The following is an 11,300-nucleotide window of genomic DNA, read 5'->3' on the forward strand; positions in this document are numbered from 1 at the left end:
GAAGAATTTTCAAGTTGGCGATCTCGTCTGGAAAGTGATTCTACCGATTGGTTCAAGAGATAGAAAATTCGGGAAGTGGTCTCCAAGTTGGGAAGGTCCTTTTAGGATAGCAAGAGTAGTTCCAGGAAACTCATATTTGGTGGAATCCATACAAGGGGCATTGTTACCTCGAGCTCTCAATAGCAAGTACTTGAAGAAATACCACCCGAGTGTGTGGCAAGAAGCCTAAGTAGGCAATGGCCGATATACGATTATCGCCCTTAGCACAAACATGGCCGATACATAATTATCGCCCTGAGAAAAATAAATGGCCGATGGAGTGTTGACATCGTCCTTTGAGCAACCAAGGTACAAGTTATTTTTCGGCACACAAGCTTTGCCGAAAAACAGGGGGGCATGTGTTGACACCAGATTTTGGCATGGTCAAAAACACAATTAAGATGGCCTCAAATGGAAAAGTGCTCAAAGTGAGAACATTCTGTATCGTCAAAAGGAGAAACTTTGGTATTTGGGCCATAGCCATCCGATCTCATCTCTAATGTCACACCAAGTCAGAGAGTTTGCCGAATCTTATAACATAAAGTTACTCAATTCCTCCCCATATTATGCCCAAGCCAATGGACAAGCTGAGTCTAGCAATAAAATATTAATCAAGCTCATCAAGAAGAAGATTGAGGATAATCCAAGGAGATGGCATGAGCTACTATCCGAAGCTTTGTGGGCACATAGGATCTCAAGGAATGGTGCTACGAAGGTGAATCCATATGAGCTAGTATATGGTCAAGAGGCTGTTTTACCAGTGGAAGTAAATTTGAGTGCTTTGAGAATAGCCAAACAAAATGATTTATTGGCAGTAGACTTTTATAATTTGATGATGGACAATATTGATGAGGTTGCCGATAAACGTTTGGCTGCTTTGAAGGCCATAGAGAGAGACAAGTTGAGGGTGGCAAGAGCTTACAATAAGAAAGTCAAGTTGAAGAATTTTCAAGTTGGCGATCTCGTCTGGAAAGTGATTCTACCGATTGGTTCAAGAGATAGAAAATTCGGGAAGTGGTCTCCAAGTTGGGAAGGTCCTTTTAGGATAGCAAGAGTAGTTCCAGGAAACTCATATTTGGTGGAATCCATACAAGGGGCATTGTTACCTCGAGCTCTCAATAGCAAGTACTTGAAGAAATACCACCCGAGTGTGTGGCAAGAAGCCTAAGTAGGCAATGGCCGATATACGATTATCGCCCTTAGCACAAACATGGCCGATACATAATTATCGCCCTGAGAAAAATAAATGGCCGATGGAGTGTTGACATCGTCCTTTGAGCAACCAAGGTACAAGTTATTTTTCGGCACACAAGCTTTGCCGAAAAACAGGGGGGCATGTGTTGACACCAGATTTTGGCATGGTCAAAAACACAATTAAGATGGCCTCAAATGGAAAAGTGCTCAAAGTGAGAACATTCTGTATCGTCAAAAGGAGATACTTTGGTATTTGGGCCATAGCCATCCGATCTCATCTCTAAGGTAGAAGTTGTGTTAGAAGTACTGTGATTTTATATTCAGAACACTATTCAACTAATTACGCCCCCAAGATGCATCATATGGAAGAATGATCTACACAAATTGTCTTCATCTCATTGAGGCAATTGATTTTGATATATAAATCATCTCAATCCGAGTTCGTATGCAAAAGTTAGAGGCAATTCGCTGCAGACCGAACCTAAATGGAAATATGGCGCGAGGTACCAGACACCCTGTCTGATGGGTCGCGTGAGTTATTCGGCCTTTGCTGGCTGAATGATGCTTGCCGGGGTGAAAGCTTGCCGGTGTGAAATCTTGCCAGGGGTGAAAACCTTGCCGGTGTGAAAGCTTGCCGGGTAGGAAAACTTGCGGGGGTGAAAACCTTGCCGGTGTGAAAGCTTGCCGGGGTGGAAACCTTGTCGGTGTGGAAAGCTTGCCGGGGTGAAAGCTTGCCAGGGTGAAATCTTGCCGGGGTGAAAACCTTGCCGTGGTGGAAAGCTTGCCAGGGTGGAAAGCTTGCCGGCGTGGAAAGCTTGCCGGAAAGGTGGAAGCTGTCAAAGTCAATCTGACCAGAAGTTGGAGATGGGATCGAAAGAGTATCCACATGATCTCAGATGGAAAAGTGTTCTACACGGAAGTTGTGCGTCTCGTTGAAGCGGTCAACTTCTCTTTTGGAGTCATCATCATCTGAGATAGTATACAGCATGCGGAGTTGCTGAAAGACTCGGACAACCAAGAAAACTGCATGACCAAATCCGACTAAAAGTTAAAGATGACCTCGTAAAGTATTGAAGGTGACCTTATTTGAAAAAATGATCAACGGGCGAGTTGTTCTTCTCGTCGAGGTGCACAAATTTGGTATTTTGATCTTATCAATCGGAGGTCATATGCAAATTCCACGGCCTGTGCAAGGAGCAAGACAGAAGTTTGGGCCAGATTCGGGCTGAATCCGAGTTGAACTGGAACTAGAACTGTAGGACGTGAATTGATGTAATTTTCTTGTAAGGAAAGCCTAGATGAATCCTTTGCTTGTACGGGAAGTCCAGCCGCCTCTTTTATATGTTGGGGGTGACGTCCGATTGAAAGAACACACAGTTGAACAAATCAATATACTACTTTTTCATCTACGTTTTATCTCTCCACTGTTTTTCTCTCTCGTCCTTCGCTATTCTTCGAGTTTGAGAGCTGCGAATCCCGAGGCTCTAGGGGCGAGCGAATTGACCTAGGGCAGCCCATTGCCGCCGCACTCCCTGACGGGGTCCCTCCCGGGTGTGCGGGGTTTCGGGTCTAAAAAGCACCCGCCGACTGTCCTGCGTATCGCGCAGTCAGTCGGGTCTCCTTCGACGTGAGCTGCGGTGCATCACCCCCGGCATCGAGGGTACACGTAACGTGTTCGTGTGTCAACACTGGCACTATCGTCCATCCGTCCTGCCACTTATCCACGAAGCACGAGTGGCTAAGTGCATCGCTCTCTCCATAGCACGAGCTTGATGCACAACACAATGCTCTTTCTTAAGAGTGGTTGGTATGGAAATGTAAGGGTGATGCAACCTAGTAACAAGTATTTCTTTGATACGTCTCCAACGTATCTATAGTTTTTGATTGTTCCATGCAGTTTTATTATCAATCTTGGATGTTTATAATCATTTTATATCATTTTTTGGTACTAACCTATTGACATAGTGCCAAGTGCCAGTTGCTGTTTTTTCCATTTTTTTTACATCGCAGGAAATCAATATCAAACGGAGTCCAAATGCCCTGAAACTTTATGGAGAATTTTTATGGGCCAGAAGGAAGAAGTTGGGCCCTGGTTGCACCTGGGGTAGTCCCGAGGAGGGGACAACCCACCAGGGCGCGCCAGGAGGCCCAGGCGCTCCCTGGTGGGTTGTGCCAACCTCGGGTGCCCCCCGGACCGCCTCTTTGCTCTATAAATACCCCAATATTCCAGAAACCCTAAAAGCATCGACAAAATATTCATCCAGCTGTCACAGAGTCCAGAACCATCAGATCCAATCTAGACACCATCACGGAGGGGTTCACCACTTCCATTGGTGCCTCTCCGATGATGCGTGAGTAGTTCTTTGTAGACCTTTGGGTCCGTAGTTAGTAGCTAGATGGCTTTCTCTCTCTCGCTGAATTCTCAATACAATGGTCTCTTGGAGATCCATGTGATGTAACTCTTTTTGCTGTGTGTTTGTTGGGATCTGATAAACTTCGAGTTTATGATCAGTTATATCTTTTCATATCCATGAAAGTTATTTGAGTTTCTTTGATCTCTTATAGCCTCGTATTTCTTCTCCGATATTTGGGTTTTGTTTGGCAACTTGATCTATTTATCTTGCAACGGGAAGAGGTGCCTGGTAGTGGGTTCGATCTTACAGTGTTTGATCCCAGTGACAGAAAGGGAACTGACACGTATGTATCGTTGCTACTAAGAATAAAAGCATGGGATCTATATCTACCGCAATAGATAAACGGATCTTGTCTACATCATGTCATCGTTCTTATTGCATTACTCCGTTTTTCCATGAACTTAATACACTAGATGCATGCTGGATAGCAGTTGATGTGTGGAGTAATAGTAGTAGATGCAGGCAGGAGTCGGTCTATTAATCTTGGACATGATGCCTATGTAATGATCATTGCCTGGATATCGTCATAATTATTTGAAGTTCTATCAATTGCCCAACAGTAATTTGTTTACCCACCGTTTGCTATTTTCTCGAGAGAAGCCACTAGTGAAATCTACGACCCCCGGGTCATCTTTCTCATATATTTGCTTTGTGATCTATTTTATTTGCTCTTTCTATTTAGATCTATTAAACCAAAAATAAAAAAACACTTTGCTGCACTTTATTTTATTTGCGATCTATTATTTCAATCTATTACAAGCTTCTCCCGTCCACGCACCATTTCTGGCGCCGTACCCCGAAAGGGATTGACAACCCCTTTAACACGTTGGGTTGCGAGGTGTTGTTATTTTTGTGTAGGGGCTGTTTACGTTGTGTTGCCTGGTTCTCCTACTAGTTCGATAACTTTGGTTTCATATCTGAGGGAAATACCTACCGCCGCTATGCTGCATCATCCCTTCCTCTTTGGGGAAATACCGACGTAGCTTCAAGCGACATCATTCTCTCAATTGAGAATCAAGATTTATCGAATTAGTAGAAGTTTTTTCTGCAACACTAACCCTCAACACCTGTGCATAAAACACAAACAATCTTGTTCCCAATGCTTCAAGAAGGTTGTCAAGCTTCTTGTCTTAATAGCTTTGAGGATAAATTGAATGGTATGGTAAGAGTTGATAAATAGATAAAATAATAAAAATGGAATATCAAATAAAGTAAGTTGTAACGGTTTATGCAATTAAAGGGAAATAAACCCCGATTCCATAGTTTCACTATAGGCATCTCTCCAAGCAAGATAAATGTGTTGTGGTGAACAAATTACAGTCAGACAATAATTAAATTGCAATATCATATTTGGTAGATGACATGTTGCCCTAATTGGTGCATAGACTACCTGCATGCCGGAAGTTAAGCGAACTATTTGAAGGATTTTTTTCTCAACTTTCTGCAAATGATTATGCTCACACTACGTTCTATCTGCCTTGAGGATGATCATTGAGCATGGCCTTCCTTCAGAATTTCCTTTTGATCTGATGCGGAAAAACCAACTATAATGAGAAGTTAGGCATGCGACTGTATCTACCCTGCCGTCCGCCTCTGGTACGCATGGGCAACCTCACAACTGGGTCAATAGGAGGGCCGACCACAATCCCCTATGGTAGATGGCCTGCAATGCCGAAACCACCTACCCGCAACAAAAAGACAACTCGAGACCATCAACTTTCCCATTTAAATCGGCGTCGGCATTTGAGCGTCCACCCGTTCTGCCATTCGATGCTCTCCACCATTATTTATGCTTGATATATTTTTATTTTACTAGAGTAGACACACTGCATTCATTTCAACAGGTTAAGATGAATAGCCCGCAACATAGCTAGCTTAGTGCTAGAGTGTAATGCTAGTAATATTTGGTATTCGGAACATTGTACTATGCGATATTTTTCTCTTTAGTTCAAGATTCACATCATTGATTCTCTTTTTGTCTTATCATGATTTTGTAGGGCACATGGTGACATATAAGGATGACTATTAATATTATTTCAATTCAACATTGATATTAATCTTGATTGTTATAGTTAAGACCAATTATATAACTAATGGAGTAGATTAGTTAACTTATGTGGTAATATGGATGAACTCGAACGGCTTTATTGCACCTTGTTTTTACAAATAATAGATGGATTGTAAAATTTGCACATTGCTCGTCTAGCTCAGTTGGTAGAGCGGAGGCTCTTAGGATGTGTTTGGTTTGCTTCCTGAGCAAACCTTACACGCCCTTAACCTCGTGGTCTTGGGTTCGAGCCCCAAGGCGGGCAATTTTTTTGGTGTTTACACATATTTCCTTTATTTTCTCGATTTATACCGTTTTAGACCAATTAATTTAGGTGGATGCGAGAACATAGAGTTATGTATTTTTAGAAACAATATGAACCCCATTTGGAAGTTAGCTTGATGACTCAAATGTGTATTGGTGTGACGTGGACTATGGAGAATAGAGAATCGATGCTAGAAGAACTAGGTGGTGGTTTTGTTTATTTATTTTTGGCGTTGTAGTTGTTTTCTATGCTTCGGGTTTAGATCATCTATTTAGATCAGCCGATTTTATTAGATGCGGAAATTGTGTTGAGTTCTCTATTATCTACAAAATTGTGAACCCCATACAACCACCCTCCATCCCTCCATTTTTCGGTTGTTTGGTGTACTGTAGATTTAGTCATTCCTTACTGGAACCTCGATTTCACTACAGCAATCGGATGAAGCTACTCATTCAAGCTTGAACAATCATAGCTCTAATTCAGATTTGGTTGATGTTGGCCCACAAGAGAGCGGTTCTTCGCAACTAGAAGTCTGTTGTCAGATATGGTCCATTTTTATCCCAAGAGAAGGACAAGATGGCCAATCTGAACTATACCTACAACTGTAATGATATTTAGAGGCTGTGAATATGCTTCGAATGAGAAGAGCCCCTTTTTCCAAGCTTGTGGTGATGTTTAGGGAGAAGGGTTGCTACAGGATTGATATGTCTCCAAGGTATCTACTTTTCCCAACACTTCTGCTTTTGTTTTGGCCTCTTTTTCATGATTTGAGTGAATCTAACCCGGACTGATGTTGTTTTCAGCAGAACTACTTTGGTGTTCTTTTTGTGCGGAAATAAGAAGTTCTCAGAATTGGATGGTACAGAGAATTGTTTTGAAATATATAAAAAATACTGGCGCAAAGGACTACCGGAGGGGAACAGGGAGCCACAAGCTCAGGGGGCGTGGCCACGTGATCTTGTGGGCCCTATGAGCCTCCGTTTGCTCTAACTCCAAGTCTACATATACCGTCTTCCCAAGAAAAAATTATAGAGAAAGTATCATCATGTTTCATGATACAGAGCCGCCGCCACCTCCTGTTCTTCATTGGAAGGGATGATCTGGAGTCTGTTTAGGGCTTAGAAGTTAGGGATTCCTCATCGTCATCCTCGACAACCCTTCTTCATCGATAACCTCATGATGCTTGATACGTCTCCAACATATCTATAATTTTTTATTGTTCCATGCTGTTATATTATCATTCTTGGATGTTTTACAATCATTTTATATCATTTTTTGGTACTAACCTATTGACATAGTGCCCAGTGACAGTTGTTGTTTTCTGCTTGTTTTTGACATCGTAGGAAATCAATACCAAACAGAGTCCAAACGTAGCTAAACTTTTTGTGGATTTTTTTTGGACCAGAAGACACCGGATGGGCCAAGAAAGTACCAGAGGGGTGCCCCAAAGGGAGCACAACCCACCAGGGCTGCTACCTCTTGAGCACTGCGTAGGTTTTCCCTTGAAGAGGAAAGGGTGATGCAGCAAAGTAGCGTAAGTATTTCCCTCAATTTTTGAGAACCAAGGTATCAATCCAGTAGGAGGCTACACACGAGTCCCTCGCACCTACACAACCAAATAAATCCTTGCAACCAACGCGATAAGGGGTTGTCAATCCCTACACGGTCACTTACGAGAGTGAGATATGATAGATATGATAAGATAATATTTTTGGTATTTTTGTGATAAAAATGCAACGTAAAATAAAAGGCAACGGAAATAGCTAAGTGTTAGAAGATTAATATGATGGAAAATAGACCCGGTGGGCATAGGTTTCACTAGTGGCTTCTCTCGAGAGCATAAGTATTTACAGTGGGTGAACAAATTACTGTTGAGCAATTGACAGAATTGAGCATAGTTATGAGAATATCCAGGCAATGATATCTAGGCAATTGATAGAACTTCAAATAATCATGACGATATCCAGGCAATGATCACTATATAGGCATCACGTCCAAGATTAGTAGACCGACTCCTGCCTGCATCTACTACTATTACTCCACACATCGACCACTATCCAGCATGCATCTAGAGTATTAAGTTCATAAGAACAGAGTAACGCTTTAAGCAAGTGTGACGCCCCCGATTTGACCGTACACTAATCATGCACGCAAACGTGAACGATCAAGGTCAGGGACTCACGGGAAGATATCACAACACAACTCTAAAACATAAATAAGTCATACAAGCATTATAATACAAGCCAGGGGCCTCGAGGGCTCGAATACAATTGCTCGATCATAGACGAGTCAGCGGAAGCAACAATATCTGAGTACAGACATAAGTTAAACAAGTTGCCTTAAGAAGGCTAGCACAAACAGGGATACAGATCGAACGAGGCGTAGGCCTCCTGCCTGGGACCTCCTAACTACTCCTGGTCGTCGTCAGCGGCCTGCACGTAGTAGTAGGCACCTCCAGTGTCGTAGGTGTCGTCGTCGATGGTGGCGTCTGGCTCCTGGGCTCCAACATCTGGTTGTGACAACCAGATAGAAAGGAAAGGGGGAAAAGAGGGAGAGAAGCAACCGTGAGTACTCATCCAAAGTACTCGCAAGCAAGGAGCTACACTACATATGCATGGGTATATGTGTAAAGGGGCATATCAGTGGACTGAACTGTAGAATGCCAGAATAAGAGGGGGATAGCTAGTCCTGTCGAAGACTACGCTTCTGGTCATCTCCATCTTGCAGCAGGTAGAAGAGAGTAGATTGAAGTCCTCCAAGTAGCATCGCATAGCATAATCCTACCCGGCAATCCCCTCCTCGTCGCCCTGTTAGAGAGCGATCACCGGGTTATATCTGGCACTTGGAAGGGTGTATTTTATTCAGTATCCAGTTCTAGTTGTCATAAGCTCAAGGTACAACTCCGGGTCGTCCTTTTACCGAGGGACACGGCTATTCGAATAGATAAACTTCCCTGCAGGGGTGCACCACATAACCCAACACGCTCGATCCCATTTGGCCGGACACACTTTTCTGGGTCATGCCCGGCCTCGTAAGATCAACGCGTCGCAGCCCCACCTAAGCACAACAGAGAGGTCAGCACGCCGGTCTAACCCTATGCACGCAGGGGTCTGGGCCCATCGCCCTATACACACCTGCACGTTGCGTACGCGGCCGGAAGCAGACCTAGCCTAGTGGCGTTCCAGTCCAATCCGGCGCGCGCCACTCAGTCGCTGACGTCATGAAGGCTTCGGCTGATACCACGACGCCGGGATACCCATAACTACTCCCGCGTAGATGGCTAGTGCGTATAGACCAAATGGCCAGACTCAGATCAAATACCAAGATCTCGTTAAGCGTGTTAAGTATCCGCGAACGCCGACCAGGGCCAGGCCCACCGCTCACCTAGGCGGTCTCCACCTGCCCTGTCGCTCCGCCACAAAGATCCACTTGCGGGTACTCCTACGAGCCGACCCGACTTTAGTCATCACATGTGTCATGTATATAGTTTATAAGTATATACCCGTGATCACCGCCCCGGTGACCACGGCCCGATAGTATAGCACAGCAGACGGACAAGAATGTAGGGCCACTGATGGAAAACTAGCATCCTATACTAAGCATGTAGGATTGCAGGTAAAGGTATCAACAGTAGTAGCAAGGATAGGCTATGCATCCGGATAGGATATCGAAAAGCAGTAACATGCTACACTACTCTAATGCAAGCAGTATAGAGAAGAGTAGGCGATATCTGGTGATCAAGGGGGGGCTTGCCTGGTTGCTCTGGCAAGTAGGAGGGGTCGTCGACTCCGTAGTCGAACTGGGCAGCAGCAGTGTCGGTCTCGTAGTCTACCGGAGAGAAGAGGGGGAAGAAACAGTAAATACAATGCAAACATAAGCATGACGATGCGTGACATGACAATGAGCGGTGCTAGGGGTGTCCTAACGCGACAGTAGGTGTTACCGGTGAAGGGGGGGAACATCCGGGAGGTATTCCCGATGTTTCGCGTTTTCGGACAGTCGGACCGGAGGGGGAAAGTTGCTAGTTCGATAGGTTAGGGAGGTGTGGTGGACGAACGGACTGCGTATTCGGATTCGTCTCGTCGTTCTGAGCAACTTTCATATAGAAAACATTTTCATCCGAGTTACCGTTTAAAAGATATGGATTTTCAAAGTTTATTTGAATTTTTGGAATTATTTATATTAAGAAAATGAATTATGACGTCAGCATGAGGCAATGCTGACGTCAGCAAGTCAACAGGTCGGCTGACTAGTCAAACCAGACAGGTGGGTCCAGTGGGACCCACATGTCAGCCTCTGTTAGTCTAATACTTAATTAAACTAATCTAACAGTATAATTAGAGGGGTGGGCCCCACATGTCAGTGAGTGTTTAGTTAAACTAATTATTTTTATTTATAAAACATTTTCTTTTTCTTTATTTTTTTAATTTCTGCGGCAGGGCCCGCATGTCAGTGACTGGGCCTGCCCAGTCAGCAGTTGACTGGGTCAACCCAGTCAACTGGGGCCCGTGGGGGCCACTGGCAGTGACCCAGGGGTGGCCCCAGGTGTGCCACGTCGGCGGCCGGCGCCGGAGCAACGCCGGCGACCAAAACGCACGGCGGCGCGCGCGGGAGGGGCGCGGGTTTCACCCACAGTGGGTTTGCGGGGGCGGGGCTGGGCGCGTTCGACGCGGCTCGACGTCGCGCGTCCAACGGCGGTGGTCGGAGGGGCTGGAACGGCCGGAGACGACCGCTACGAGCTCGCCGGCGGCGAGGTGCTACGGGTGCCCGACCGAAGCTACGCTAGAGCGCGCGAACGGCCGAACTAACTACCTAGGCGGGTGCGGCACGGTGCGGTCGGGCTAGCGGGCCTACGCCCGTGACCATTTGGTCACCAGAGACACGCCGGCGGCGAGCTCCGCGGCGTGGCGTTCGGGCGCGCGTGGGAAAGCAGCTACGGAGCGCGAGCGAGCTAACGGAGAGGGGGAGGAGAAGGAGAGGCTCACTGCGAGGCTGTAGGGACTGGCAGTGAGCTCGGGGAGGGCGCGGGGTAGCCGGAATCGGCGACGAACGACGGCGGCCATAGGTTGAAGACGAGCTCGGGGAGGCCGGTGCAGTGGCGCTTGGCTCGTTCCCGATGGCGTAGTCGGCGTAGTCGACGGCGGGGAGTCGTTCGGGCACGTCGACGGGGCGATCGGGGCACGGTGGCCGCGGGAGCTACGGTGAACGGCGGCGAGCACGCGCGGGCAGAGGGGATCGAAGGGGAGAGGGAGGGGGATCTGGCGGGGGAGAAGGCGCAGAGGCCGAGGGAGAGCGGGGGCGAGTGGGAGAGAGGCCCGAGGAGGCGGGGGAGCTGGCGCCC

The 11,300-nt window shown here is 46.1% G+C and overlaps 1 non-coding gene across 1 annotated transcript; it reads left to right on the plus strand.

The window, feature by feature from the left end:
• The first annotated feature begins 5,843 nt into the window (after positions 1-5,843).
• TRNAK-CUU (transfer RNA lysine (anticodon CUU)) lies at positions 5,844-5,959 on the plus strand. Its single transcript has 2 exons — positions 5,844-5,879; positions 5,924-5,959. It is a non-coding gene; the product is annotated as a tRNA-Lys (tRNA).
• Positions 5,960-11,300: the final 5,341 nt, after the last annotated feature.

Source organism: Aegilops tauschii, chromosome 3 (assembly GCF_002575655.3).
Source record: "Aegilops tauschii subsp. strangulata cultivar AL8/78 chromosome 3, Aet v6.0, whole genome shotgun sequence".
Taxonomy (NCBI): domain Eukaryota; kingdom Viridiplantae; phylum Streptophyta; class Magnoliopsida; order Poales; family Poaceae; genus Aegilops; species Aegilops tauschii.